The sequence below is a fragment of the Puma concolor genome, chromosome E4 (genome assembly GCF_028749965.1).
Source record: "Puma concolor isolate L17-30 chromosome E4, mPumCon1.1.hap2, whole genome shotgun sequence".
Classification (NCBI taxonomy): domain Eukaryota; kingdom Metazoa; phylum Chordata; class Mammalia; order Carnivora; family Felidae; genus Puma; species Puma concolor.
The window spans coordinates 56,456,294-56,473,029 of NC_141683.1; the positions used below are offsets into that span (position 1 = coordinate 56,456,294).

A 16,736-nucleotide genomic window follows, 5' to 3' on the forward strand; every position below is an offset into this window, starting at 1 on the left:
GCGCCCCTGGAAAGTGCTTTCAAATGTGGAAGAAGATGAGATGAATGCCCTGTCTCTCAGGTGGGGTGCTCACAGGAGAACCCTGACTGACAAGGACTCCCCTGACAGTGACATCAGTGCCCTTACAGGCGAACCACAGCCTCCACGTCATCCTAACTGAGCCGCTTGCGGCCCCCACAGGTCACAGGGGAGATGCGGTGTAGATGTGTAAGTGGTGTCAGGCAGAGACTTGTTTGCTTCTCTTTCCCAGTGCAGCCCTACTACAGCGTCATCATGTTTGACGTAGACAGTAAGGACCCAACACTGGGGATGAGTTGTCCGCCGCCGGCTTTTGTGGACCAGCCTTTCCTGCAGAAGGTCAAAAGCATCTTGACTCCTGAAGGTAGGAAGACAAAGGTTGGGGAGGGAGGAGGGGTGGGTCCTTTAAATTTGTTTTTCTTTTCAAATGAAAAATGCTCATGTCAGAAGTGTGTAGCTTGATGAATTTTCCTAAATTGAATACACCCACTCTTGGGCACCAAACTCGGAACATTTCCAGAAGTCCAGAAAGTCCTCTTTCGTCCTTCCAGTAACTCATCCTCCTCTCAGGGATAACAACTATCCTAACTTAAGCCAGCACAGCTTAGTTTTGCCCATTTTTGGTTTTTGTATAAATGGAATCTTACAGAATATATTCTTTGATTTCTTTCATTAACATGATGTTTGTGAGAATCACCCATAGTGTCGTGTTTAAGTTGTACCTTATATTGCTGTGCGGTGTCATTGTGTGGCCGTACCACATTCATTTCTCCATTCTGCTGTGGGTATTGGATTGTTTCCTTTTGGGGGCTTTTATAAGTAGTCCCTGCCCTGGTGTGAAGCCCAGATTCCTCTACCTCTGCCCCCAGGAGGAACCTGCACGTTTGGGAAGGTTTATGTTTGCCAGGAGCATGAGGCACATGCCTCCCCACCCCTCAGAGCCTGCACTGGCGACCTGGCCTCTCCAGACACTGGGCCTGGTCCAGGTCCATGTCCCTTCTGCCTTGGCTGTGGATGGCTGGGGCGCAGTGTGCACCCAGGTTGCTTGCGGAAGGCAGTTTGGGCCCTCCAGGCCTGGGGAGTTTAGGGTGGTCTCAGACCACCTGCCAAGCCTGCAGCCCCAAGAGAGCCCACCAGCCACCACAAATCTTTCTCAGGGAGCTGTTCTCAACAGGCAGCAGTCAGTCTACCATTGGACTGGCCGCCAGTGGGGGCCGCTTGGGGCTTACCAGTAATCAGGTCTCCAGGGGTCTCTTGTTGAACACTGCCCCAGGCAGCGGCCCTGAAGTCTAGACGTCCTCTAGCTTTCCCTTTAGGCAAGTGTGCACACTGGAGTAGGCTGCATCTGGGATTTATCCACATACCTGTGGCCGGGACAGCCTGCTCCCCTGTCGCCTCTCCAGATAGTTGCCCTCCTCCTGGCTTCTGGCTGCCCGTGCACAGCCACCTGCTGAGCCTCGTGAGCGCAGGGATCCCAGCCCAAAAAGGCCTTCTGAGACAGCAGCTGGAAATGGAGGGCAGACAGCCCAATTTGGGGTTAGCTGCCTGACGGCATTACTGGCTTCTCCACCACCCGGTGGTGCCACATGTGTCCCACTATTCACAATAGCTAAGAGGTGAAGCAGCCCAAATATCCACCGATGGGCAAATGCATGAAGAAAATGTGCTATTTACATACAGTAGAATACTAATCATCCTTTAAAGTGAATGAAATCTTGACAGATGCTACAACATGGATAATGTTTGAGGATGTTGTGCTAAGTGAAATAAGCCAGTCACAAAAAGACAAGTACTATAGGATTCCACTTGAGTGGGGTATCTGAAGTAGTCAGATTCTTAGAAACAGAAAGTAGAACTGTCATTGCCAAGGTTTTGAGAGGGAGGGAAGTGGGGAGTTGGTCAGTGGCCATAGAGTTTTAGTTTTACATAGAGTTTTAGAGCTCTTTTGTAATGTGGCTATTGCTAACACTACTGAACTGTACACTTTAAAATGGTTAAGAGGGGGGCCCTGGGTGGCTCAGTCAACCAGTTAAGTGTCCAACTCTTGATTTCAGCTCAGGTCATGATTTCAGGGTTCATGGGATAGAACTCCATGTTGGGCTCTACACTGACTGCGCGGAGCCTGCTTAAGATTCCCTCTTTCCTTCTCTCTCTGCCCATTCCCCCCGCCCCAAATATAAATAAACATAAAAAAGTGGTTAAGAGGGACAGCACCTGGCTGGCTCATTCAGTAGAACATGCGACTCTTGATCTCAGGGTCATGAGCTTGAGCCCCATGTTGGGCATAGAGCTTACTTAAAAAAACTTTTTTTAAAAATCAGGAAATTAAATACACATATGCATACACACATGTACTAAACTTTCCTGCCTAAGAGCCTTTGTTCTTGCTGCTTTTTGCATGACTGATTCCTTCTCATATTTCTGGTTTCAGCCTAAATGTTACCCCTCCCCCACCCCACCCCGGAAAAATCCCCCCTGACAGCCCTATCTTTTGAAATAGCTACTCGTTTGTTCTTTTCAAAACATTTATCACAACATATAATTTATTTCTGCCTTTCTTTCCTGCTATACTATAAAGTCTGAAGACAGCAGCTGTGCTTACATTTAAGGCACACAACTTAATTTAGTAAGAGATATACAATAAACGTCCAGTATACTTTTTGTGAGTGAACAAATGAGTCTGTAGAAGCTGGGAATAATAACATGGGATTGCCGTGAGAATCAGATGCAGTAACATATTGGCAGAGAGCCTGGCACATACCTCTAGTTTCTAGGGACAGACATTTTTATTGTCCCAGATGACCTTTCAAGTCTGATCTAACTCCAGGCTTCTCAGGGATGGTACAGGACCCTGGGCAAGGCAAGTATGTGCATGTTAGTAAGCAGAACCCATGTATTCTAGTCAGTAAGAGCAACCTTACCAAAAAGTAGGATTTTTCATGCCTGGGACAAACAGGTACAAACGTAGTTGTTTGTTTTTTGCTCAGAACTCACGATATCCTTAGGGCCATCCATGCCTTATGGGAGAGGGTGGAATACTTAAAACAGGAGTTCTGAATCTGGGGACCCTTGAGGACCCATGAATAGAATTCAGAGGGTCTGTGGACTTCGATGGGGAAAAAATTGTATCTTTATTTCCACTAACCTCTAATAAATTTAGCATTTCCTTCAACTATAGACGGAGACCCTTCTCCACAAAAGTAAACCTTGTCAGTAGTACTAGCTGTACCTGTGATTTTATTACCAATTGGAACCACTAAGATTTTTGTATCACATTACAATCATAGATATCTTGCAATATACTCATATGTGGAATTAAGGTACAAAACAGATGAACAAAAGAGAAAGCAAGCAAAAATGATATAAAAACAGAGAAGGAGACAAACCACAAGAGACTCTTAAATACAGAGAACAAACTGAAGGTTGTTGTCAGGGTGTTGGGTGGGGGGTTGCGTACTTGTTGGGATGAGCACTGGGTGTTATATGTAAGTGATGAATCACTAAATTCTGTTCCTGAAATCATTACTACGCTATATGTTAACTAACTTGGATTTAAATTAAAAAATAATAAATTATTTAAAAAACAAAAATAGATATCTTGAAATATTGTTTATGCTCGTTACTAATTCAAAATCATGGTAGATGTTGAGTATGACACTAGATTTTGTGGTTTAAGGAGTTAATAAAGCACATACCTTAGTGTATCAGAAATTTTACTTTTAAAATATTTTATAGCATTATAAATTGCCTTGCTTTGCAATTCTGTGTAGTTTATTATTTAAAAAAAAATTTTTTTAATGTTTATTTATTTTGGGGAGAGAGAGCACAAGCAGGGGAGGGGCAGAGAGAGAGGGAGACACAGAATCCGAAGCAGGCTCCAGGCTCTGAGCTGTCAGCACAGAGCCTGATGCGGGGATCTAACTCACGAACTGTGAGGTCATGACCTGAGCTGAAGTCGGATGCTCAACCAACTGAGCCACCCAGGTGCCACTGTGTATTTTATTTTGATGCATTTAGAAATGTAACTCTGATAAGAGGTGCCTAGACTTGACCAGATTGGCAAAGGTTCTTGGTGCACAATGCCTGTCACTTAACAGGAGCATTGTGAATGTTTCTTCGTGGTTGAGAGAATTTCTCCTATGCTTTTGTTACTGCTTTGAATCTATAATTATGCAAAGAATAAACCAGAAAGGCTTGTTTGGTCCTTAGTGAAAACCTGATTACATTCTTTTAGAAAAACGTTGTTAGAGATTTATTATTTCACTTTAACTTTTCATTCTCTGAAGAAAGTTTGAAATACATCTATTAAAGTTATTTGGATGTTATAATTCCATTCCTTCTACATAACTGTTCATGTATACTTGTGACCATAGCATCTAAAAAAATTTTTTTTTTTTACATTTTATTTATTTTTGATAGAGACAGAGCACAAGTCGGGGAGGGGCAGAGAAAGAGGGAGACACAGAATCCGAAGCAGGCTCCAGGCTTGAGCTGTCAGCACAGAGCCCGACGCAGGGCTCGAACTCACAAACCGCAAGATCATGACCTGAGCCGAAGTCGGACGTTTAACCGACTGAGCCACCCAGGCGCCCCATGACCATAGCATCTAAAGTGGGGAACTGTGATTTGTGATATTACTTTAACTCAGTGAAGTGTGACTGTGATTCTAAGACCCAGCTTTTCAAGGATCGTGTCTTAAGCTTAGAAATGAGTGTGAGCAGTGATGCAGAATTTTCTTTGCTTAAAAGAAAAAGATTAAAAATGAAAAAAAATATTCACAACTCTAATAAAGGAAAATAGGAATGATAAATGCATATATATCATACATATAGAGGTTTAGATATAGCCTACGTACAGATAGAAATATGACGTAAAAGGAGATTCTTCTTGTCTAAGAAATCTGTGATCTGTGGCAGAAGGGAAGCTGGTTCAAGGATCTCTGATTAAACGTGCCTTCATTGCCAGAAGAAACCAGAATCCTCTTCTCACGCTCACTCTCCCCCAGTCAGAAGCCATGAAAAGTGATGACTTCTGACTACTGAGGTGTGTCTGGGAGGACCTAAGAAACTCTCCCGTTTAGAAAACCCTCTCTACTTTCTTGCATAGTTGCTAGCAAATGAGCTTATCCCTTTACAGTACTTTAAGCGCAGCTTAGATAAAGTTCCCTTTCAGGTATGATGCAGTAAATTGAGACAGACCATTGCTCCCTCTAACAATTAATAGAAAACCAGATAAATACCAAAAACATCTCTATGAAGCAATCAGAAGACTGTTTAAGCAGGAAGACAGAAAGGGCCAAGATTCCAGAGAAGGAACTGCGAAAAGGTGGTCTGCGTTTGCCCTGGAGACGCTTACAGATTTCGGGTGCAGGTAAAGCTCCTGAGCAAGCATCTGGGCTTTGCCTGGGCGGAGGACTGTTGTGGGAACAAAACAAACAAGCAAACCAGTGACACTTTGGGGTTTCCCAGGACCAGAAAGACAAAACTGCAATCTTAGAGAGCCAGGATCTCAGGGAGAAGGAAACAGTAATGAATTGAGGGACTCAGATATTTTTCTCCTCAAAATTTTGCTGAATTCTAAAGCTGTTTTGGGGTAGGAGGCTGAGATGATCAAACCACTGTTTTTCAGAGGCTTTTTGCTTAGCATCTTTATCAGCAGAGATGAGAGTGAATCTTCTTTAGAAGATTTTGGAGGATAATATCACATACATACACAATATTTCTTACATTCAGTATTTTATATTCCATTTTTAATACTCAATTATTTTATACTCAATAATCAGTACTGAATATCAAAAACTATTAGGTTGGGTGCCTGGGTGGCTCAGTTGATTGAGCATCTGACTCTTGATTTTGGCTCCAGTCATGATCTCATGGTCATGGGATTGAGCCCTGCATGGGGATATGTGCTGGGCGAAGAGCCTGCTTGAGATTCCCTCCCTCCCTCCATCCCTCCCTCCTCCCAAATGCATGTGCTCTCTCTCAAAAAAAAAAAAAAGAAAAAGAAACAAACACAACTATTAGGTATGCTGAGATAAGAGTCTTATGACCAAAAACCAAGAGAAAAATAGACAATAGAATCCAGCCCATAACTAATCCAGGATTAGATTAACAGACAAGGACTCTGATTAAAATGTTCATAAAAATAGATGAAACACGGACAATTTCACTGGAGACTTAGAATCTACTTTTTAATGGAAATTCTGGAACCAAAAATACAGGAACTGAAGTGAAGGGGGCCTGGGAAATGAGGAAGCAGGAAATCTGTGCCCGTGGCTGCTGCCATTGCTTTGGGGCATATGCCTCAGCTGCAGCTCTGGAGCCCTGTTGTCAGTGTCAAAGCCCTAAGAGCTAGTGCAGACTCAGAGGATTTGTACACACATTTTAAAAAACCAAACTTCTATTTTTTTTTAATTAAAAAAATTTTTTAATGTTTATTTTTGAGAGAGAGAGAGAATGCGAGTTGGGGAGAGGCAGAGGGAGAGGGGGACAGAGAATCTGAAACTGGCTCTGTGCTGACCACAGAGATGGAGAGCTCAAATTCAAGAACCATGAGATAAAGACCTGAGCCGAAGTCAGATGCTTAACTGACTCAGCCACCCAGGCACCCCAAAAGACCAAACTTTTAAAATAGAAGTTCATACACTTGTCTTCAAGAATATACTGTTGAGGCGCCTGGCTGGCTCTGTTGGAGGAGCTCTTGGGGTCCTGAGTTCAAGCCCCACTTCGGGTGTAGAGATTACTTAAATAAATAAAACTTAAAAAAAAAAAAAAAAAAAAAAAGAGTATACTGGGTTGCAGTAAATAGGTTCCAGAACATAAAGATGCATTCTTTTTTCAAGAATAATTTCTCAAGAATTCTCCAAATAATTCTAAGCACAAGTATGTTTTCAAGTGTACTATCATGACATTTTAGAAAGTAATTGGAAAACTTATTGCTCTAGCTATGAAGGATGGGGACAGGGGTTCAGTGATTGCCAAAGAATTTCCTTAAAACATTCCATAAGGATGGTTATCATTGAGTTTGATCCCAGAGAGATATCCTATAGTTAATCCCATATGCCATGTTCCAGTCCTGGGACTGCTTAACATTAAAGTATACATTCCAAGCAGATGTGATGAATTCAGAGTCACAGAAAAGATACTGTGAATTTTTCTGTTAATTCTTTTTTTTTTTCTTTTCAAGTGGGGAGAGTTGGATGCTCAATAAACTCAAACAACAAGCATAAGTAGAGCCAGAAGGAAAACTACTGCTTTATTATTTTTTTTAATGTTTATTTGAGAGAGAGACAGAGACAGAGCATGAGCGGGGGAGGGGCAGAGAGAGGGGGAGACACAGTCTGAATCAGGCTCCAGGCTCTGAGCTGTCAGCACAGAGCCAGATGCGGGGCTCAAACTCACAAACCTTGAGATTGTGACCTGAGCCAAAGTCAGACGCCCAACTGACTGAGCCACCCAGGCACCCCAAAACTGATTTATTATTAATGATGAAAAATAGACATGCAATCTACCACAACATAGGGGAAAATTGGATAGGATATGGCAAGCTATGGATGATTCAGAAAGTTGTTTTCTAGTTAATGCTAATTAAAATTAAAGTATTTTGTTTGTTTACACTTTATAAGTAAGATACAAAGATAAAGTGTCTCCAGGAAATGCATTTTGAAATGCCAATGAAGTTCAAGTGTAACTTGACTTGAATGAATAATGAGCTGAAATGACTGTGGAATCCCAAAATCAATATTTATTTAAATATTTAAAGGCAATGATATTGACTAAGGTTTAAAGTAATCACGTTGCCTCTGTTTCATTTCTTGATTTTATTTTTATGAGTCACAAACTTACATTGCTCATATTCTTTTTTCCTCTCCTGTTACCTTGAAATGCCAAAAGAAAATCAGTGCCAATAGGCCAGACTCTTTCTTGCTAGTCAAGCTATAATAACAATGAAACAGTTCAGAGAAAAGCAAATCTGTAAAAATGGAAAAACTCTATATTGTTTATAAGGTGACAAGAATGTATAAATATTGTTTTACTAAGAGCTTGTGATATTCTTAGAAGATAATAAGGAGGCAGAGATTACTCCTTGTTTGCTGCCCGGGAAATGAAACTGGTATTGAAAGTTAGTGACCGTGAAGTCATGCAGCAGGCTAAGTGCTTGTAGGATCCCCATGCCCTGGGAATGCTAAAACTTTTCTCTATCACTTCTCTTATTTTCTTCTTTCTTGCGTCTTTTTGCTCCTTCAAAAGCAAACTTTAAAAAGCATAACCCACTCAATAAATTAATTGTGTGCTTGTACTGTGCAAGATATGATGGAGGATAAAAAGGAATCTAAGTCCACATCCTTGATTTTAAAGCAGTCAAAATGACCATTCTAGCCTGGATCTTCTCAGCTGCTGAGCCATCCTTTTGTTCACTGTGTTAAGTTCCAAAACTTCTCCATTTTCTTTACACTCCCAACTGTAACACTGCTTCCTTGACCCTTCACATTGACTCTTGAGTTTTACTGAACATTTCTAGGTGATCTTGTGAGTTTCCCTAACTTCTTCTCTTTTCCATTTCAAAATTTCTCTGTATCTTTATCAGTCACTTCCTTTCTTCTTGCCTCCAAGAAAGGATTCTCTCTCCATCCTGCCCAGAATGTACCTCTGGTACTCTTCTAACCCTGATCCTCCCACCTCTGCAAGGGACATCACCCATCCTTATTTGTTTTGATTTTGCGTTACAGTCTCACTCTCTTTGTGGCTCCTTACTCCCCATTCCTATGTATAACTTGGTCATTTCTGATAGTACCTTGATTGTGCTGCTGCTTGAACTGCAATTTAGTGTGCCATTTCCCTTTACAATTAAATTTCTTGGAAGTGGAATCTATAATCTGCAATTCCACTAAAAAATAACTCTTACAAGATGCATTCCACATCCACAATGTTACTGAAATACTTCTTGAAAATCAATAATGTTCTGTGAGTCAGCAAATCTAATGGCTTTTTCTAGCCTTCATTCCCACTTCCCTCCACCCCCCACCAATTTCTCTGAAGTCTTTTTATTTTTTTTATTTTAGAGAGAGAGATAGAGAACGTGCGTGAGCTGGGGAGAGGGGCTGGGGGAGAGAGACAATCTTGAGCAGGCTCTGCACTGAGCCCCAGCACAGGGCTCAATCCCACCACCCTGGGATCATGACCTGAGCTAAAATCAAGAGTTGCACGCTCAACTGACTGAGCCACCCAAGCACCCCTGAAGTTTTTATTATTTTTTAATGGGGTTTTAAGGTTTTTTTTTTTATTATTATTAATCTCTACACCTAATGTGGGGCTCAAACTCACCACCCTAAGATCTAGAGTCCATGGTCTTCCAACAACCATCCAGGCACCCATGAAGTTTGATGCTAATAACCCTTCCTTTTTCTTTTACACTGCCCTGTCTTGTCATGTCTGCTGCTCCAACCGCTTCTCATGGACTGCTCTCCCTATCTCTAATGCCTACCTTCTCCTAAGTGCCCTTTCCCTTAAATACATTCTTCCTTGGAGTCTTCTTCATAGAGATAATAGTTGAAGCCGAGGATTCCCATGCTCTGGGAATTATAAACAATTTAAGCAGTGCAATTTATAATAAAGACACTGGGGCACTCCAACCAACGGATTCATTTTCAGATACAAGGTCTTGGCCCTATTTCAAAGATTAGTGAGTAAATGTATGATGATACCTTTGAGTCAAAATAAAAAAATTAAAGTATATCTGCTTTTTTAAATCCTTACCACTTTAACTGACTTTTTTAAATGTTTGTTTATTTTTGAGAGAGCAAGTGAGTGGTGGAGCAGCAGAGAGAGAGGATCCCAAGCAGGCTCTGCACTGTGGGCCTCAAACCCACAAATCATGAGATCATGACCTGAACTGAAGTTGGATACTTAACCGACTGAGCCACCCAGGTGCCTCCTGACTTTTTAAATTAACCAATGAACATCTGGTCTCAATTTCAGTGGGAAAGAGACTCTCTCCTGTAGTATATAAATGGTACAAAATACCACACAATGAGAAAAGGTTTCCTTTCTGTGTTAGTCCGTTGAGGTTGTTATAACAAAATACCACAGACCAGATGGCTTAAACAACAGAAATTTTCTAGAGGCTAAACGTCCAAAATCACAGTGCCATCAGGATTGGTTTCTGGTGAGACCTCTCTTCCTGACCTTTTCATCTGGCTTGCAAGCCACTTTCTCAATGTGGCCTCACATGGCCTCATCTCCATGCCCACACACACATGGACACCAGCCCTATCAGATTAGGGCGTCACCCCTATGACCAACGTCATTTAAACCTTATTATCTACCTAAGGCCCAGTTTCTACATACGGTCACATTGTGGGTTAGGGCTTCAGCGTATGAATTGGGAGGGGTTCGGGAGGACACAATTCATGCCAAATTCCATGCCAGATTCTCAGCCCTTCTGGGTTTTTTCGTATGTGATGTTCAAATGGAAGCAGAGTCCATGTACTGTTCTGCACCTTTTCTCACTTTACGGTAACATACAGAGAGGCACCTGCACGGCTCAGTTGGTTAAGCGTCTAACTCTTGATTTTGGCTCAGGTCAGGATCCCACAATAATGCCGAGCCTGCTTTGGATCCTCTCTCTCCCTTTCTCTCTGCTCCTCCCCCACTCATGCTCACGTGTTCTCTCTCCCTGTCTCTGTAAATAAATAAATAAATAAATAAATAAATAAAATATTTTCAAAACCACATAGAGATATTCTAAGTGAGTGCATGTATATCTACTTCAGTTTAATCACTATATACTGTTACCTTAAATGGATATTCCAAACTTGTTTCCTATTGCTGGACAGTTAAAGCTTCTTTTTTTTTCCATGCTTGTTGCAAAAATCCTTTGAAGAATATTCTTAGAAAATGCCTTTATACAACTTGGGGAAGTATATCAGTGGGATAAATTTTAGAAATAGAATTGTTAGGTCAAAAGGAACTTAATATAATTTTTGACGTGTTTTACCACCCTGAACTTAAAAAAATTTGTAGCTATTTATACTTCCACCAGGTGTTGAAGAAAGCTTGTTCTTCCCACCTCCCACACCACAATACCACGCGTACACATCTCCATCACTGTGTTGTCAAACTTTTTAATCTTTGCCATTGAGCTAGCAAAAGGATCAAATTTTCAAATTAGACTCAGAAATCAGAGATCTTACCATTTTAAACTGTACTAATTTCAAAGATACCACTGACCAAGAGGCACAAAATAGGGAGAGGTTCAGGACTCAGTGCTGTTTCCCAGGTCCTTTCTTCCTGCGTTGGGTGCATCTCTGCCTAAGATCATAGATGTGGTTTCTAAGTAAGGTATGTAGTCACCTCACTTACACAGAAGCAACCAACTCAGTTTTGGAACATCTCCATTACATGCTGAGTTACATAAATTACATGATATTTTCCAGTCATGCACCTCAAATCCACAGATTTCGGGGGTGTTTACCATAAACAGTCCCAGCCCAGGAATATCTTACTGAAGGAATTCCATAGATATCAACTCTCCTTACTAGCAAATACTATTAATTTGTTTGTCAGGAGGTCTGTTATTCCATATTTCTAAGAATTACATGCTTGCTTGCTTTTCTAGGGGTATTCCTCTATAAGGGGAGAGAATGTATTACAGATCTGCTGCTAAATTCCTTCCTTCCCGGTCAGTGATAGATGAAAAATGGTATTTGATTTACATTTTGGCTGATGTTGAACAGTTGTTCACATGTTTAGAATTGTACTTTTTTTTCTGCCTTATGGGAACAGAGACAACAACAACAAAATATTGAAGCCTGCAAAGTAGATGAATCAGTGACAATTACTTTAGCAGACTTAAGAAACAAGAATCCTAAGCAGGCCATGAAGCAACCTGATTTACACGGCTAAACCCTGCATAAATAAGGCTCGGGAATTAGAAGTGCTAGGTAACTCTGAGCATGATGTGAGCTAAAAACAGGAGGAATAGAAAGTTTAAGAATCAATCAGATGCTCAGGGGCACCTAGGTGGCTCAGTCAGTTAGGCCTTCCACTCTTGAATTGGGCTCTGGTCTTGATCTGAGGGTCATGAGTTCAGGCCGCTTTGTGCTCCGCTGGGTGGGAAGCCTACTTCAAGAAAATAAATATATCAGATGAAAGAGAAATTATAAGAAAATTGGAAGATGAACATCTGAATAATTAATTGAAGCTCAAGAAAGAGAAAATAGGCTAAAAATAACCAAATAATTCAAGTTGGTGAGCCTGGAACCCTGTTCTGACCTTACATCCAGTGCTGTTTATATCCTTTCAGGCTTACTGGTATATCTGATTCATAGTAACTGTAAAGTGACATTTTCTACCCTTTCCAAAATATAGGGGAGAGTCAAAGGGACTTTGTTCAGGTGATTAAGGGGTGGGACTGGCATTACCCCTCCCCTCAGCAATCTTACCAAAATGGTTGGCAGAACTAAAGAATTATGGTTAAAACAAAAAGAATTAGTTATACAAGTTACGCAGTGAGGTGCTCCTACAGCTCAATCACACTCTTAAGTTGTGTAAGTAAGAAAGGCTGATGCTGTAAGTGCCTCAGACTCTAACTGGCTAAGGCACCAAAGGAGGGAGACACTCCATAACAAGCAGATTTACAGACGTAAAATCACCTGTGGAAGAAGGAAATAACTTTTGGGTCATCTGTGGGGTCTAGGGTAGTGTCACCATTATGCCTAAGCAGAGAAACTGTAAGAAGCTTTCCTTCTAGGTGGGTGGTGTCTGTCCAAGTCAGCCTGGGTCTGAGTAGTAAACTCACAGCGAGTCTAACGCCAGGTTTTCAGAAACTTCAACTGACAACCCACGGCTGTTTCTCAGCATCCCAGGATGATTGAATCAGAATCTCAAAGTAGTGTTTGCGCACTGTAGTTTTTAAAGCTTTCCAGGTGATTGAACTTTAGATAATCAGAGTCATCCCAGCCAGGGCATCTTCCAGTTAGGTACGTTTTAACTGAAAAATGCCTGCAACGCTGTATCAACAAGGGACCCACACGTAGTAAGTGAAAAAGATGCGTAATGCACAAATGATCGGGTGGGGGGAATGAGTAAAACAGTCCAGCAGCGGCGTGTGTGGGAGGAATGGCTAAATGAAACAAGGGACCGTAAAAGCATTATCTAGAATGGTTTTGGATTACTATGCCCACCTAATTCAGGCTTGGAAGTTTAAATATGATACTGAGGGGGTGAAGGGAGAGGGTGAAAAGAACAGTGGACAGGCCATACAAGGGTGATTTCCTAACTGAAACCTGAAGGCTCCGGTGTCTGTACCTAGTTATTTTAGGTTAAAAAGAATACAGGGGAAAGAGCACGGAGTCCTCGTCCCAAATCTACCCAAACTAGCTTGCAGCCGCCAGTAAATCTAGACCAGAGATTCCTAACGTCTGAAATGAAGTGGGATTCGCAACCCTCAATAGCTCCCTGCTAGTCTAACTGCATCGATAAACAAGGGGTCACTTAGAGCTTCCGGAAAGGCCCAGACAATCCGAAGTAGTTCCGGGGCTGCGAACCATCCTCCTTGTTTTCTACTCGGTTTCTTTAGCCAAGGGTGATGGGCTGCGCCTAAAGCATCACCTAAAAGCCTCTTCCACCCGTCCCGGCCTTGTACAGCGCGCGCCCTGAGGGACTTCTCCCAGCTTCCTCCGCCTCCCCTGGAGGCGCTCCACTCACTCGATTCCTTCGAGCATCTCCGCCGCCTGGGCCCGCCCCCTCGCCCGGCGCCAGGCCGCGGAGCGCCGATCGGCTCGATGAGCGGGGGCGCAGCTGCGGCGGAGCGGCCGACGCCGAGTCCGCGCCCACTGTCTCCCCCTCCCCGTTTTCTTTCTGCGCTTCCCACTCCTTCCCCCGCCCTCCCAGCGCTGTCGGCCCCGGAGAGCTGCCCGGAGCTCCCCGGGAGACTCAGGTACTGGCGCCGGCCCTCTCGACGGGAGGGGCTGATGTGAGGAGGAAGGAAACGGAGACGACGCCCCTGTTCCGCCGCGTCCCAACGTCCGCGTTGGGCGGCGAGACCCGCCTGGGGCGGGCGGGGGGGGGGGGTCGGGGAGGGACCCCCGACTGGGGAAAGGCTGGATTCGGGCCAGGTGTTGTGGAGGAGGACGACCTGGACGGGGGTGTGCGGGAGTGGGGGGAGAGGGGGAGAAGAATGGCAATTGAAGGGTGCTCTGGGAGATGGAACAGTGGAGGGCGTGGGGAGGGTTTGAGAAGAGTGGGAGGCACCCTGGAATGTGAGTGGGTATCTTGGGGTAGAAAGGACAAGAGTTAGGAGATGTCGGAGGACGAGGCCTGGTGCGACAATTGGGGTGGGGGGGGGGGGGGGCGGGGAACCGAGCTACTTGCTGGAGGGGATGGATTTGTTTCATTATTTAAAGTCAAGGGAGAAAGAGCGCCAACGCTGCTGTGTTTTATAACGTCCAGGTGACGTGAATCATTACAGTTTGATAGTTTTTGTGAGTAACATCTCCAAGCTGTGTCCAAGTCACATATTTCCGTGAAACTGCACCAGTCAAGACTGTTGATGGAGATAAGGAAGAGGAGTCAGAAGGGAATGGAGGCGGGGAAAAGGGAAACCTCTGCCCAGATTCAAGCTTTGTGTGAAATGAAATACATAGGGGTTTTTGTTCTGTGCCTAAAGCAAAAAAGAGGCCAACGTTTACTAAACAAGTTAGAAGTGTATTACATGTAAAGACATTGAATAGAAAACTACTGCCTCTTAAAATATATATATACACGAAATTGTAAACGTATGGTCATGACATAAGCATATGGTGATGTGACATTTTTAGAGTGAATTGTGTATTGCTGTTCCACTCTCAGTATGAAATGCATGATGAAAGCTCTCTTATTTACATATTTACCCAGACACAAATCCCTGAATTCATATGTAATGTTTGCAGGGGAAAGTGTAGGTAGAAATATATGCCTGATTTCTGAGCATTCTTTATTTCTACTAGTTATTTGACACAAATCATCAGTTGCATAGTTAATCTTGCCTGATGCTTTGCTGATGGCTTTTCTGTTGTCAGACACTTTTCTTGTCTCTGTGAGGCTGGTCCTTGGATTGTAGGACCTGATTATGGTGTTTGCTCATCATTAAACTTGTAGCTTTACTGTATATTTCATAAAGATGTAAGTCTGCCTGTTTGGGGGATATTAAAGAAGCACCTTTGTTGGGTTTAAAATATAAATAACATACAGGTATAATTAAAAGCTCAGAAAACTTGCTTCCTGTTTTTTCCTGGAGTCTGTAATATTTCTGTGTGAATGAATTATTCTGAAATCAAAGTATGAGGAATAAAATGGGCCAGATGTACATGACAGAAATATTGTGGGATGAACTCTAGAACTGTTACTTAGGTAGCAAGAATTTGATTTTTGTTACAAGTGATTAGGTTTCTGATTTAGAAGCATTTCTTATCAAAGAAAAGTGTATCAATTTGTTTTGATAGGACACTACCTTAAAATATTACTTTTATTTGGTTTACGAAACTGGACTCTGGGCTTGTATATGTTAACTAGCAAACTGATGCTTAATTAAAGATCTTAGAGGTGATTTCTTATGGAAGGGGAAAGAGGGCTGCTGGGTTGTTTATAGGGAAGTGGTCTTTCTAGAACAGAACTGTGTAACTTGATAGGCAGCTAATTGAATAAATATTAAAAGTGATCATGCATAGCCATTGGTTAATTTGGGTCTATGTGTCTGCTGTTTCAGTCGGTAGAGGGAATATTAGTTAGTTACTTTTCCTAAATTCTCTTTTAGCTTTTTAGTGCCTACTTTAAAGGCGTATCATATAGACTAAAAGAAAATACATGTAAGTCACTGAGCACAGTGCATACCACATAGTAAAAGATTCAGTACTTTAGCTAGTAGCTATTCTCACTTTTTAATCCATCTTCTAATCCAAGAAACTGAAAACTCATGTTTGCATGTCAGCTTTTTCTCCAGAAATTTTGAATAAGCTGCATACTCAAGCATTTTCTTGGAAAACCACAATGCATATTAGCATATGAAAAGCTGTGAAACTTTCTGTAGGAAAAAAAGAAATAAAACCAAAACCAAAGAAAACCAATAACAACAACCAAAAAAACCCTTCAAAACAGCATCCTGGCTCTGTTTAACACAGTATTTAATAAACATCCCTTTTCTTAGAGCCTAGTGCTGTGCTTTAGAATAGGGTGTTACAATTTACAGAATGTTTTTGCATGAATTATCTGATTGACCCTGCCAACTCCATGCAGAAGCCTAGAAATCACTATTTCACACTTGAAACGGAATCATGGTTTAATCAACTAACTAAAAATTAGAGAACTAGGAGTGTTCTGTCTTCTAATTCCAGGTTAAACTCTTAAAGCATTTAATGCCTCATTTTCTCCAAATTTCCCCCACTCCTAGGCAATCTGCTCTTTAGTTTTATAAAAACTTTCACTAGGGGCACCTGGGTAGTTCAGAAGTCGTTTTAGCTTCCGAGTCTTAATTTCGGCTCAGGTCATCATCTCTCGGTGCCTGAGATCAGGCCCCGAATTGGGCTCTGCACTGACAGCAAGGAGCTTGGGATTCCCTCTCTCTCTGTCCCTTCCCTGCTCGCACATGTGCTCCATCTCTCTCAAAATAAAAAAAAAAAAAAAAAAAAAAAAAAAATCACTGATTTCCCCCACATGTTCTCTTTCACAAGTTAACAAGTTACA

At 42.2% G+C, this 16,736-nt stretch overlaps 1 protein-coding gene across 2 annotated transcripts in view; it reads left to right on the forward strand.

Moving 5' to 3' along the window:
* Window positions 1-250: 250 nt before the first annotated feature.
* The window catches only part of VAMP4 (vesicle associated membrane protein 4), a 44,300-nt gene continuing 27,814 nt past the window's right edge, over window positions 251-16,736 (forward strand). The window contains exon 1 of one of the 2 annotated variants that reach the window (XM_086694132.1): window positions 251-382. The gene's annotated coding sequence lies outside the window, so the exon portion shown is untranslated. Of the gene's footprint in view, window positions 383-13,763; window positions 13,957-16,736 lie in introns of those variants that run through there. The other variant, XM_025926254.2, reaches the window with a different exon arrangement.